Below are 12,339 nucleotides of genomic sequence, written 5' to 3' on the forward strand. Positions count from 1 at the left end.
TTCATATCAGCTATATTCTCCCCTTTGGACATTTTCACTTTTGACCTTTGTTGATTTAATAGCAGGGGAAAGATCTGTAAGAACAGGAGAGGAATATGCTGCTGCTGCTGCTGCTGCTAAGTCGCTTCAGTCGTGTGCGACTCTGTGTGACCCCATAGACGGCAGCTCACCAGGCTCCGCCGTCCCTGGGATTCTCCAGGCAAGAACACTGGAGTGGGTTGCCATTGCCTTCTCCAATGCATGAAAGTGAAAAGTGAAAGTGAAGTCACTCAGTCGTGTCAGGCTCTTCGAGACACCATAGACGGCAGCCCACCAGGCTCCTCTCCTATGGGATTTTCCAGGCAAGAGTACTGGAGTGGGTTGCCATTGCCTTCTCCGGAGAGGAATATATTTGCCCACAAATGGAATCAATGTGTCTTCTTTCTACATTATACAACAGTGTCACTTGCTATTATAGTATTGGTGTTCTTGGTGGTGTTGGATGGAAGAAATGAGAACTCCAGATTACAACAACAGTTATGAAACTGGTAAATCTTAAAGACATTGATGGGAAAATGTCTAAACATATAGGCGTTCTTGGGCACATACTTATAATCAGTTATTGGGAAGAAAGAGATTATTAAGGCAGAGAAGGGGACAGCTAAGCCCACCTACAAATCTCAAGGTCATTGAGTAGCCCTGGCCATCCTACAGCTAGGCTATTTGACTTTTAGGAATATTACAAGAAGGGCCCTTGCTCTTTGAGAACCTCATGGGCTACAGCTGTGTTATAAGGGCACCTGCCAGTTGGTGGTGAGCATGCTTGTTGTGAAAAGGGGTGGGTGGCCCAACACCCAGGAGAATGCAGCACCCCGGTTTCAGATGTGAGAGAAAGTTAGCTCTACCCTACTCAGGGCGCTCCCTTGTCCTCGTAGATGCTCTAAATGTGAGCCAGGCCCACCACTGAACGTTTCACAATCAGGTGTGTGCTTAGTCACTTCAGTCGTGTCTGACTCTTTGCAATACTGTGGACTGTAGCCCGCCAGGCTGCTCCGTCCAGGGGAATTCTCCAGCCAAGAATACACGTGTGGGTTGCCATGCCTTCCTCCAGGGGACCTTCCTGACGCAAGGGTCAAACCCTCATCTCCTGCGTCTCCTGCACTGCAGGCAGATTCTTTACCCACGGAGCCACCTGGGAAGCCCAATCCTTATCATAAAGTTGATAATTTTCATGAAAAAAAAAAAACTGAGGCTCAGAGAGATAGACTCCATGATGAGATGGCAGAGTGAGATTCAATCCTGTGTTGGACCAGAAAACCCTTCTCTGATTCACCTCATCTCACCTTTCTTTACACCACTTGCAGTTGGTGTTTACCTCTAACTTCCCCATTCCTCCATCCATATGTCTATGTTCAGTTCAACTCACTTCAGTCACTCATTTGTGTCCGACTCTTTGACCCCATGGACTGCAGCACACCAGGCTTCCCTGTCCATTACCTACTCCTGGAGCTCACCCAAACTCATGTCCATTGAGTCGCTGATGCCATCCAACCATCTCATCCTCTGTTGTCCCCTTCTCCTCCCGCCTTCAATCATTCCCAGCATCAGGGTCTTTTCAAATTTCTATGTTAAGTATTGCTGAAAATTTCTGCCCTGGGGGATGGGGGCTGGAGGAAGAAAAGGAGTTAGTTTCCTCCTTCCTGTTTGCGTACCTATTTCACTTTCCCACACACAAGTTCATTTAAGTCTTAATCACCCGCAAGCAAGAACATTTCAATGTTGCGATCTGCCACAGAATAAGGAGGTTTTCCTCAGTAGGAAGCTCAGAAGTGATTGCCAAATTAATCAAGTTGCCTGAAGCCTTGATTGTGTAGAAAATTTCAATGGAAAATGTTCCATTTTACTCTCTGCCCCACCTCTCTCAGCACATCGATGGGTCCTCATAGAATGCCTTCCTCAATTATTCCTTTGATTTCAGACCTGGTAGAGGAGAGAAGGGAGAGAGCCTTTTGGAGATAATTTTTCAAATACACAGGGAAGAGTGTGGGGAACAAGCATTTTCCTACATTGCTGTTGATTAAGAAGTGTGGAAAGACCTCTCTAGCAACTCGGTGATACGTTTCAAGAATCTGAACTTTATTTATTGCTTTATGATCAAACAGTTCTGCATCTAGGAATTTATTCTAAGTCAGTCATCATAGACATGTACAAATATTTGTATGCACAGAATTGCTTGTCACAGAAATGGATTATAATAGCGAAAAATGGGAAATAATCTGTGTCAATGATAGGGACTTGGTTAAGAAAACCATGACACATCCATACATTATAATATTATACAATCAGAACAAGGGGCTCTACAAAGAATACTTAATTATTGGAAGAAATGATCATGAAATATTATGCACATAAAAATATTTCAAGAAAGTTCTTTTGCTTTCATTCCAGGATCACATTTTTTTTCACCTAAGCAATTTTGTTCCTGTACCTCATTCATTCTCTGACTCTTTATTTTTTAAATTTTTATTGAAATATATATACTTGATTTATGTTGTGTTGGTTACAGGTGTACAACAAAACTTATATATATATCAGCATATTGATATATATATATATATTTAAATTCTCTTCCATTATAGGTTATTACAAGATATTGAGTAGAGTTCCCTGTGTAATACAGTAGGTGCTTATCAGTTATCTATTTTATATATAGTAGTGTGTATATGTTAATCCCAAATTCTTAGTTTATCCCTCCCCGTTTTCCTTTGGTAACCATAGGTTTATTTTATATGTCTGTGAGTATTTCTGCTTTGTAAAAAATATTTCAAGAAAGTTCTGTTCAGTATGGCCCCTACGAGCCATATGTGGCAATTTAAATTTTGTTAAATGTAATTAAAATTTAAAATCCAGTTTCTCAGTTGCACAAGGCACAAGTATTCAATAGCTATCATATTGGACACTGCAGACATTTGCAGCAAATTCTGTTGCAGGATGCTAATATAGACTATGATTATATTTTTTTCCCAATATATATGTGCACATAGAAAAATTAGAAAAAGAAATATACACAATAAATTTGATGACCTTGTTTGGTGGGACCAGATAAGAGGTAAGCAAACTTTTTCTGTAAAGAGCCAGATGGTAAATATTTAGACTGTGTGGGCCATACAGGCAGTGTTGCAACTATTCAATTCTGCCGTTACATTGGCATATATAAGCGGCTGGACATGACTCTGTTCCAGTAAAACTTTATAAACAGAATCAGGTAGCAGACTGAATCTGGCCCGGAGGCCATAATGTGACCGCTGGATTAGATAATTGGTGATGTTCAGGTTTTACTTTTTACTTGTTTTTGTCTGTGCTGGGTCTTCGCTGCTGCAGGCAGCCTTTCTCTAGTTGCCGTGAGTGGGAGCCACTCTCTGGTTGTAGACTTCTCAGTGGCTTCTCTTACTGCAGAGCACTGGCTCTAGGTGTGTGGGCTTCAGCAGTTGCCGTGGCACATAGGCTTAGCTGCCCCAGGACGTGTGGGATCTCAGTTCCCAGGCCAGGGATGGAACCCATGTCCCCCACATTGGCAAGTGAATTCTTAACCACTGGATCAGCAGGGAAGTCCTAACGTTTGGGGTTTTTTGATGTACATAGTCATATCTGAATTAGAAAAATAATTTTCTTTTTAAAAATAAAACTCACTGGAAAAATTATAAGTTTATACATATATTTCTAGACCTGAGGCGTCTGGATACAAATATATGGAATTCTTTGTGAAGTAAGGATGCCAATTATTAATTTATTCAAACTGTCATTCACCAGTGATTCCGTGTTCTCCTTCCCACTCCTGCCATCAAGTCCGTCACGCCACACTTTCCAGCTCCCACAACACAACACCTGTGGCTCCCCTAATTTATTTGCTATTTGTGTAGTTTTTATTTTATAGTAGAATACAATCAAAATACACTTGATAAATGCCACCTTTTTTTTTTTTTTCTTTTTTTGAGGTTTTTTCTTTTTGGTGGAAGGCAATCTGAGATGCTAAAAACGATCAAGTGCTTTTACTTGCACCGTTTTGATTCTTGGTGAAGTTGAATATCTTTTCAAATGTTTATTGTCCATTTATATTTCTTCCTTCAATTGCTTTGTTCACTTCCTGTTTCCACTTCCCTTCCGGAATGTTTTTCTTACTGATAGGGGAGAATCGCTTGGTACAACGACTATTGAATTGTGTCTTATGTGTGCTGCACATATTGTCTCCAGGGCTACCATTTGTCTCTTACCATTGCTATCTGCATATATTTCGACTCAGCCATCAAAAATTTTTCTGCTATCAAACCTGTCTTATAAAAATATGGATTGCTTCATGAATCTGCATGTCATTCTTTTTCAGGGACCACGCCAAGCTTCTCTGTACCATTCCACTTTTAGTATATGTGCCAAAGCTAGCACTCCCCTAATTTATTAATTTAACTTCTTTGGAGTATAGTGCCTGGGTGTTTGTCCCTGAGATTGCTGAGAAGGAAATGCGCCTCTTAGAATACAGTTTCCTGGTGACACCAGTGTGTGCATCCTTTGCCTCATGTGTTGCCATAGAATGTCCTACATAAAAGTCTTTCAGGGCATGTTTGGTGATAGTGAAGGTGGTGATGACCTTGCCAGCCAAAATTCTGTCTGTTAACAGAGTCCCCAGTGACTCTAGATAAACAGAGAGCTACCGCAGACACTCAGATGCACACTTTCTGCACCAGCTGCTGATGCTCCTGCAAGGGGAGCCGATGGAGAATTCAGGCGGCTGGCCTGTCTCTTCTGCAGAAGAGGTTGTGCTCTTTTCTTGGTTTTCAAACTGTGCTTCTTGAGTCCTGGGCGAAGATGGAAAAGAGCTGAATTTTAGGGTCTGGCCCCTTACTTGGCTCCAATCAGAATATTTCCCCAGATACAGCCACTCTACAGATGGGGCTTCTGAGTTCAATTTGGACCAAATATTTGCTGTGTGTCTTGAGGAGGGTGGGGAGGCTGGGGTGGGGAGGTGAAAGGAGAAAAAGGATTGTGAAAAACATGGCTAAATTCATCATCACAGACTGGTGGGCGGTGGGCTCTAGCCATGCTTTATTGGTTCCAAATGGTGTTACAAAAAGTTAAAATTTGAAACCAACGTTTAAAAAGAATTTTCACATTTAAGAGCTTAAACAACAAAACACCCTGTGTCTCTGGATTCTTTTATCTCAGCAAAAGAGATTGCTTGCTTGGGAACACTGATAGCACAGATCAGCTTTCTAATACTTTGCACTTTTTGAAACGTTTGGTCTTCTTTGTGATTATCTTAAAACTTTAGTAAATGCTGAGATAAAACCATATTGACCAGTTTTTTAAAAAATCAGAAAATCTGGCAATAGTCACCTCACCATCTGTCATGATGACAATTAGCAGGTGCTGAGAAACAGCTGCTGGTTTTAGCCAAGACGTGTCCTCTCTGTCACCCGGCCCCCACCACCCCCTCCTCTATGACTCTGGGCCCTCTCCGCTCATTCACAGAACCTGCCTTGACCCTGGAGCCATTTGAGTTCAAGATCCAGAGGCGAGATGACTGTTAAGGCCCTTGCTATGCCCATCATCTATTGGATTTCCATTACATCTATGGCAATTAGTACTAAAATTAAAGCTAATATCCTTTCTTTAAATCACCCTCAGTTTATGAACATCTCAGCCACAAATTTTCTGCTCACGTGAAGTTCTGGGGTCAGGAGCCTTTTTTTTTTTTTTTCATGAACAAAGAAGATGTGAAACCTCCAACCAAGCAAACAAGATTTCCCTTCCAACAAGTGCCATATTGAGCTTCATGGGGATCACTAGGAATGTTCTCCGTATCTTTCTGTTTCTTCCTCACTTTGGGGAGCAGGGTAAGGTTGGACTTTCTGAACCCTTGACGTGTCCGAACCAGGGAGTAGTGAGCAAAAATGACTTGTGAGACTTCTGGACCTTAACATGTTATATGATCCGAAACCCTGGGCTCTCTTCCCTTTAGAACAGAGACTGGCCAAGTTCAAGATGGTGACTGTAGCAGTGAACCGAGGACTTAGGAGCTCGTGATAGACCTCTGCTGTGAGCAAGGAGTAAAACTGCAAGTTTCCAGATCTTGAGGCTTGGGGCTGCCAGTTACTGCTCTACAACCTGGTCTGTCCTGACTCCTTTGTCTTAAATGAAAGCACCATTTTCAAGCCCTCAAGATTGGTACTCCCACCTAGCCAACCATTCCTCTTCTCTCTTTGAAGTCCCTTCCCTTGACTTGAAGCACAAAGTTAGAATATTATTAAGCAGTACCTACTGCCATCATGTCCTCACTTCTTGGCATTTGGCTCTCCACTTGATCTTTACTGCCATGTCCCTCTGTTACTTAATAGATTAGAGGTCCTGTGTTTCCAACTCTGAATAATTCATCTTCATGAAATCTCAGTATTTCACTTAGAACATTTATTTCTTTCATTTTAATATTTTATCATTTTTGTCCTAAATGTATGACCTTAACTGGTTGCCATGCATTTTATTTCTTCTTGCCTTAAATATTTTAAAAGTTTCAAAGTACAAACATTTCTCATCTGGAGTGTAACAAAAAAATTTGCTCAGTTTCCGTTCTGTATTACTTAATTGTAACGAAGTGTCGTTCAAATGATTGTTTTCTGATTTCTTTCTGCTTTAGCTTCGTCCTCATCTTTTTCAGAGTATTTTTTTAAATAATTTTATTTTTTTTTATATTTGGCTGTGCTGGGCCTCTGTTGCTGCACGGGCTTCTCTCTAGTTTGGCAAACAGGGGCTTCTCTCTAGTGCCTTCTCGGGCTTCTCATTGCACTGGTGGTGGTGGTTCAGTCGTGTCTGACTCTTGCAACCCCATGGACTGTAGCCCGCCAGGCTCCTCTGTCCATGGGATTCTCCAGGCAAGAATACTGGAGTGGATTGCCGTTTCCTTCTCCAGGCTCATTGCAGCGGCTTCTCTTATGGCAGCACAGGCTCTGGGCGCATGGACTTCTGAAGCTGCAGCTCGTGGGCTCAATAGTCGCAGTTTCCAGGCTGTAGAGCACAGGCTCAATAGTTGTGGCCCGTAGGCTTAGCTGCTCTGCTACACGTGGGATCTTCCCAGATCAGTAATGGAACCCACGTCTCCCACCTTGGCGGGCAGAGTCTTTACCACTGAGCCACCTGGGAAGCCCCTTTCTTGGGGTATTTTAATGCTTGACATTTGGCCACACAGTGCCTACAGCTGAAGGGTGGACTGTACAGCTGTGAGAACTTCTTCTTTATGGCCAGATAGCATTTGCAGCAACACGGATGGGCTTCACTGTTATGCTAAGTGAAATAAGTCAGACGGCGAAAGACAAATCCTGTATGATCACTTATATGTGGAATCTAAAGACAACCCCACCCAGCAAACTAGTGAATGTAACAAAAACAAGCAGACTCACAGATACAGAGAACAAACTAGTGTTTACCAGTGGGGAGGGGCAATTTGAGGTTGGGGAATAAGAGATATAACCTATTACGTATCAAATAAGCTACAAGGATATATTGTACAACACAGGGAATATAGCCAATATTTTATAATAACTATAAATGGAGCATAACCTTTAAAAATTGTGAATCACTCTATTGTACACCTGTAACATATTGTACACCTGTAACATAATATTGTGCATCAACTATACTTCAATAAAAAAATAGGATAACAAAAAATCAGTTTAAAAAAGAACTCTGGGTCTTTCCCCACAGTAGAGCACCAAGGTTTTCTTCAGAGCTGGCACTTTTGATCGGTGTTCAGACTCTGCGGTGATAAAACACAAGGTGAAGAAAATTTAAACAATAAGGATAATGTCTCCTTCTTCTGTCGCTACAGTAGAGAGTACTGGACTAGGTCTCTTAAAGTATATAACAGCTTTAAGTTCAGTTCAGTTCAGTTCAGTTCAGTCGCTCAGTCGTGTCCGACTCTTTGTGACCCCATGAATCACAGCACGCCAGGCCTCCCTGTCCATCACCAACTCCCAGAGTTCACTCAGACTCACGTCCATCGAGTCAGTGATGCCATCCAGCCATCTCATCCTCTGTCGTCCCCTTCTCCTCCTGCCCCCAATCCCTCCCAGCATCAGAGTCTTTTCCAATGAGTCAACTCTTCGCATGAGGTGGCCAAAGGACTGGAGTTCCAGCTTCAGCATCATTCCTTCCAAAGAACACCCAGGGCTGATCTCCTTCAGAATGGACTGGTTGGATCTCCTTGCAGTCCAAGGGACTCTCAAGAGTCTTCTCCAACACCACAGTTCAAAAGCATCAATTCTTTGGCGCTCAGCCTTCTTCACAGTCCAACTCTCACATCCATACATGACCACTGGAAAAACCATAGCCTTGACTAGACGGACCTTTGCTGGCAAAGTAATGTCTCTGCTTTTGAATATGCTATCTAAGCTTTACTGAGATATAATTCACACATGAAGAACTGCACATATTTAATGTGCACAACTTGATGCATTCAGACACATGCAAACACCCATTATATCATCACCACAATCAAGGTAACAGACATATCCAACACCTCCCGGACTTTCATTGTGTCCTTCCTTCTGTGTGTGTGTGTGTGTGTGTGTGTGTGTGTGTGTGTGTTAAGGACACCTAACATGAGCTCTACCCTCTTAAATGATACAATGCACAATACCATGTTGTTAACTGCAGGCACCATGCTCTGTGGCCCATCTCTAGAACCTGTTAATCTAGCATAGCTGAAACTTTATGACTTTTAACTAACAGCTCCCCAATTCACTTTTTAAGGATAATAGGAAGTAACATTTTTCTATATTCAACCGTATTATAAGAACTATCTAAAGGCTTTATATTCACTACCATCATGTATTACAGGGGAGGCTCCTTTACCCCCATTTCGCAGATAAGGAAACTGAGGGGGCAATTTCTCCTTTATTCATTTTACCTAACCCTTCAAGCTGCAGGGAGGTCCTGGCTAACATAAGGGTTGCAGTAAAGAGGATAGAGTGTGATAGCGGGAATGCCTTCCTAGTCTCTGTGTTTATTCATGCCTTTTAACTTATTTTATTATGATCAGAACACTTTATGTGAGCTCTACCTCCTTAACGATTTTTAAATGTACAACACTAATATTGACTATAGTCACAACATTGTCCAGCAGATCTCTAGAACTTATTTATACATTTTATCTTACTTAACTGAAAACGATCTCATTTAATTTGAAACTAATCAAATTGCCCATTCTTTAGTATATCCTCATTTCCCCCTTCCCTGGAAACCTTCATCCTACTCTTTTTTTTTTTTTTTTTCTGATAATACCATTCAGCATGTGGGACCCTAGTTCCCTGACCAGGGATCAAACCTACACCCACTGCATGGGAAGTGCAGAGTCTTAACCACTGGACATTCAAGGAAGTCCCGCCTTTCTACTCTCTGATTCTATGAATTTGACTCTGTTAGATACCTCATATAAGTGGAATCATGCAGTATGCCTTCCTGTGATTGGCGGATTTCATTTAGCATAATGTCCTCAACGTTCATCCGTATTGTTGGCATATTATTCTCAAAGAGGTATTAGAACTCCCATGTTCACTGCCAGCATTATTCACAACAGTCGAGATGTGGAAACAACTCAGACGTCCATTAGCAAATGAATGGATGAAGAAAAAGTGGTATAGAATACAGCAGAGTACCATTAGGCCTTGAAAAAGAAGGAACTTCTACGTTCATTCATTTCATTGTGTAAGAGTTTATTTTACCCTCTATTAGAGTAAGATCACTGAAGAATTGATGCCTTCTAACTGTGGTGCTGGAGAAGACTCTTGAGAGTCCCTTGGACAGCAAGGAGATCAAACCAGTCAATCCTAAAGGAAATCAACCCTGAATATTCATTGGAAGGACTGATGCTGAAGTTGAAGCTCCAATATTTGGGCCACCTGATGCAAACAGCCGACTCATTGAAAAAGACCCTGATGCTGGGAAAGATTGAGGGCAAGAGGAGAAGGGGGTGACAAAGGATGAGATGGCTAGATAGTATCACTGACTCAGTGGACATGAATCTGAGAGATAGTGAAAGACAGGGAAGCCTAATGTGCTGCAATCCATGGGATCACAAAGAGTTGGATACGACTTAGCGATTGAACAACAGCAGAGTAAGTGTGAAGGGACTTCCATGATGATCCAGCGGCTAAGACCTCTGCTTCCAAAGTAGAATAAGTGTGGTGTGGCAGCTCTGCCATGTGCTAGCTAGATGACCTGTCGTCTGCTCTAAATAAATGACAACAGTAAACCAATGGTGTAATTCTTAACATCATAATTTCTCACAGTTCCTCCTTCATCTTTACCCCCAAGTTCAAACATGCCAACAAGACACAAGGCCCAATCCCTTCAGGATTTGTCCTAAACCCTGGACCTACTGACACGAAGCACATCATGCATGAAGAAACGTGGCAGAAGATTTGACAGGCCACGGGAGAGACAATAATGAGGATCGCTTCACTTCCAACCATCTCACTAGCATCTCTTCCTCTGCCCTAGGGCCCCCCCCAAAGACTCACCCCCGCCTTACCACCCACAGTACAGAGTCTCTAGAAGGAATGGCCCAGTCCTTGCCAAACAAAACCTCCTAGAAGATTCTCATACCAGCTGCAACAGAAGTAACCTTTTCTATGTATCATTAGACCTGGTAACAGACAATTTTTTTTTTTCTTTCCCAACTGAATTATCACTTGAACCTTGAGTGCCAGGGCAATACCTAAGAATTATACAAGTTTGCCCTCGGTTAACTTTAGAAGATATCTAAAGCAGGAATTCTATAACTCAGACAAAGTCTAATAATCCAAAGATAATGAAGTATTCATGCTCAATTGCGATGAACTTTGTAGAGACCGAAAAGAATTACAACTCTAAAATCACTAAAACTTGGAGTTTGAAGGTCCAGATTATTGAAATGTTATACCTTTGGGCGTCAACAAGCGTCCTGAGTTACAGCACAGTCAGAAAGACATTCCTCTCAAACCACAGACATTGCCAACTATTTAAGGCTCTAATTTACCAAGGGAAGAATCGGTAGTTAATTTCCTGAAGCCAGGGGATAATTTCCTTTTAAGTTCTTTTCTATTTCCTCTTCGTTTCTTGACCTTGTGAATCTCTTATCTCCATTACTTCTTTATCCCAAGGCTATTAGACTGTTTCCTTTTCCCACCCTTTCTAAAGTTTGCGCTGAGCTTGCTGACTTCTCTTATCTCCATCTCAGTCCCCATCAAAAGCCTTTCATATATAGGTTAAGTGAAACCTGCTCCTTTCTAATGTTATGGCGTAGTTGGAATCTAGCTGTAGGTCTGTGTCGTACAATAAATGAATTGTAGCGTGGCAGTCCAGCCATTCTTGTTCTCTGCTGGCTGGTTTAAAAATTGGCAAGGCTGTACTGATGGAGGAGATTGAAGGCAATGAGCTGAAGCAACTAGTTTTACTGCCCTGCAGAGTGAGTCAAACGTCGGAACACAGCCAGCACCTTCTTTCTTTATAGCCTCCTTAACATCTGTCTATAAAACTCATTCCTATCTTGCCGGACTTCCTGCCTCACTCCTTCACCCACTACTCTATCCTAAACACAATTTTTTATCTCATTGCTTACACCCCTCTAAAATATGTCTTTTGCAGAGTGAAGACACTAATCCAAAGTAAGACTAGAAAAAACTTCTTTTCAATTTAGCATGGTTTATGTGAATTAGAGAGTGAAACATTAGGTAATACTGTTGGAAAGTAACATATAAATAATAATATCAAATCATACTCTTCCAGTGCTCTCTTTTAGCTCACATTTCCATTTTGTTTAGCTTACATTTCCATTTTGGCAATGTCAGCTTAGATTTGACAATTTGACCTTTTTTTTTTTTTTTTTAGTCTTTCAATTTTTAAATTTATGCTAACATGGTTCATTATTCTATTTTCCCCAGTCTTACTGAGGTATAATTGACAAATAATATTGTATTAATTTAAGGTTTGCAACATAATTGTTTGATATATGTGTATATTGCAAAAACAATCACCAGAATAAATTTAGTTAGCATCCATCTCCTCACATAATTACAAATTTTTTTCTTTATTGTGATGAGAACTCTTTTTAGTGTTACAGCCTTTATTTATTTATAAAACATTTATTTTGTATTGGAGTACAGTTGATTAACAATGTATTAGTTTCAGATGCACATCAAAGTGATCCGGTTATACATACTCACGTATCTATTTTTTTTTTCATTCTTTTTCCATTTAGGTTGTGGGTGTGTGTGTGTGCTCAGTCGTGTCGGACTCTTTGCAACGCCATGGACTGTAACCCACCAGTTCCTCTGC

At 41.3% G+C, this 12,339-nt stretch overlaps 1 non-coding gene across 1 annotated transcript; it reads right to left on the bottom strand.

The window, feature by feature from the left end:
- Positions 1–4,315: 4,315 nt before the first annotated feature.
- Positions 4,316–4,419, bottom strand: LOC139176899 (U6 spliceosomal RNA). The gene has a single exon (XR_011561368.1). It is a non-coding gene; the product is annotated as a U6 spliceosomal RNA (small nuclear RNA).
- Positions 4,420–12,339: the final 7,920 nt, after the last annotated feature.

The sequence above is a fragment of the Bos indicus genome, chromosome 17 (assembly GCF_029378745.1).
Source record: "Bos indicus isolate NIAB-ARS_2022 breed Sahiwal x Tharparkar chromosome 17, NIAB-ARS_B.indTharparkar_mat_pri_1.0, whole genome shotgun sequence".
Taxonomy (NCBI): Eukaryota; Metazoa; Chordata; class Mammalia; order Artiodactyla; family Bovidae; genus Bos; species Bos indicus.